We start from the raw sequence: 2,166 nt of genomic DNA on the forward strand, positions 1-2,166 counted from the left end.
ACGCGCCACCGCAAACGGATATGATCAACAGCAATGCATGCACCGCTTTATCTGCAGCAGCTGCAGAGTACCAGCCACGTAGTTCAGTGCTGCCAGCGTCATTTGCAACTATGACCACGGGCAGCAACGCTCCCGCTATAAATCAGGAACAAGGCTTCCTGATCCACGATCCTGCTGATCAAACACCTAGTATGATGTATGCAACGTATGGCAACAATAGTGCTAGGCCGCAGCAGGCATACATGTACCAACAACAACAACAGCAACCGCAGTGGAGTGCGAGCAATAGTGCAGTCGTGTACAACTCACCTGTGTCTACTGGACCGTCGCACACCATCTCTGCCAGAGCGTCACAGTACGGTGTGAGACCCAGCGCTGGCATGCAAGCACCCCAGACCGCAGTATTCGCCCCAGTTCCGACATATGTCGGAGGCACCGCAGCTCGACCTGCGCCACGGACTGCTCCAGCGGCAGCTGCACAGATCAACATCGCCAGCAAGTTGAAGCGGATCGAAATTCTGTATCCGGAGGTCTCAATTCTGAGTTTCAAAGTGTTCACCCAACGAAGCACTACTAACCACCTCTTGCTACTTACACATCAACAAATCATGTGAACATTCCTTATTGGAGGGTATAACGTCCCAATCCTTAAAAAATGCCAATAAACTGGCAACAATGTGTACACATGGTGCACTCGTGCATGCAGTGCAGGTCATTTTTTTGTAAGATACTGATAGTTCCCGGTTATAAGTCGAATCCCGGTTGTAAGTCGACCCCCACCCTTTCACCGTCTATTTTAAGTCGTAGAAGGTCGACTTACAACCGGAAAAATACGGTACCAGTCACTTTGACGGGCGGGGTCAAAAAATTAGTACTCGAAGGTGTCGCACGCGCTACATACACCTGTTTTCCAGTAGGGCTGTGTTAATACTGTTGTCACAGTTTGGATGCCTGCTGATGATGACTCCCATGACCTGAGTATGTTTTTGTCAGGGAGTGCTATTTTTACTGTTCCACTCCTTCGGCTAAAAGGGGGCTGGAAACATACAATTACATGTATGTGACCAGTGTACCACATGATGTGAGTTGTTGCCATCAATGGACCCATGGGAAACCCATGTACAGTTGCAAACTCTTGGGAGCTTCGTTTCACCTCGATGATAATGTTGCAAAGTATGGTACTGTTGTGAGCCTTGTCTTTCCGCACGGTGTCACGGAATTTCTTGTTTTTCTCTTTGTATTTTAGTCTCTCGCAGATCAAGTTGCATGCGGATTTTGTCGACTCACTCACTGGCTTCTTCAACAACGAAGAAAAGAGTAAGTTAGCATTTGACTTGTAACTGAATCACAGCCATTTCGTTCCCCGGGATGCAGGACACAAAGGACAAGACTTGTTTGTAACATTATTATCTCATTGACATGACGGAAACGCAGACTACATGCAAAGAGACGAACAAGAAGACTGACAAAAGGACTCTCGACTACAACATCGCGCATGCTCATATCGCACATGCACGCGACTAAACGAAGACAGTTTGAGGAATGCCTTCACACAGGAAAACAACACACCATTATACAACAACTTTGGATTTAGAAAAATTGGAAAAAGTGGGGCACAAGTTGTGCATTAGAGAGTTGTGACCAACTTGATAAGATTGTGACTTGTCAGACATGCACTATCTAGCATCAAACACTGACCAGGAGTGCCTACTACCGAGACACTCTTCGATGTCATCTACGCCTAAGAGGGCAGCTAGAGATCCTGCAGGCGGACTAGCATGTCAATATCAACAAAGTATCGGAATGGTGAGCAAGTGCGGATGTGAAAATAAGTACATGTACTAACACTACCTCTCAAAATTCTCTCCATCAGCCGTCACATTATTAATACGTAATAATAACTGTTGACGCTTCGCGGGTGAGGCGCTGCTCATGATCATCATACTGCTTTCCTCCTCGCCTCCCTCAAAAGCGTGAAGATCGTGTGGTGGTATGCGGCCTAAGCCTAAAGTGTATTCTGTTTGCGCCCCTATTCATGTGTTTGTTTCAGCTACATATTCCTGTAGCAACGGATATGCAGCTAGCACAGTAGATCTTGCTTGACAAGGAGAACATTTTAAAAATGAGAGACTCTAGTCAGAGAGGAGCGCATGACGATAGATTATT

General features: G+C 46.6%; 1 long non-coding RNA gene across 1 annotated transcript in view; it reads left to right on the forward strand.

Moving 5' to 3' along the window:
* The first annotated feature begins 1,244 nt into the window (after window positions 1-1,244).
* Window positions 1,245-2,166, forward strand: part of LOC135830400 (uncharacterized) — an 8,090-nt gene continuing 7,168 nt past the window's right edge. The window contains exon 1 of the long non-coding RNA XR_010556029.1: window positions 1,245-1,317. This is a non-coding gene — a long non-coding RNA (uncharacterized LOC135830400). The remainder of the gene's footprint in view (window positions 1,318-2,166) is intronic.

Source organism: Sycon ciliatum, unplaced genomic scaffold (assembly GCF_964019385.1).
Source record: "Sycon ciliatum unplaced genomic scaffold, ocSycCili1.1 SCAFFOLD_1537, whole genome shotgun sequence".
Classification (NCBI taxonomy): domain Eukaryota; kingdom Metazoa; phylum Porifera; class Calcarea; order Leucosolenida; family Sycettidae; genus Sycon; species Sycon ciliatum.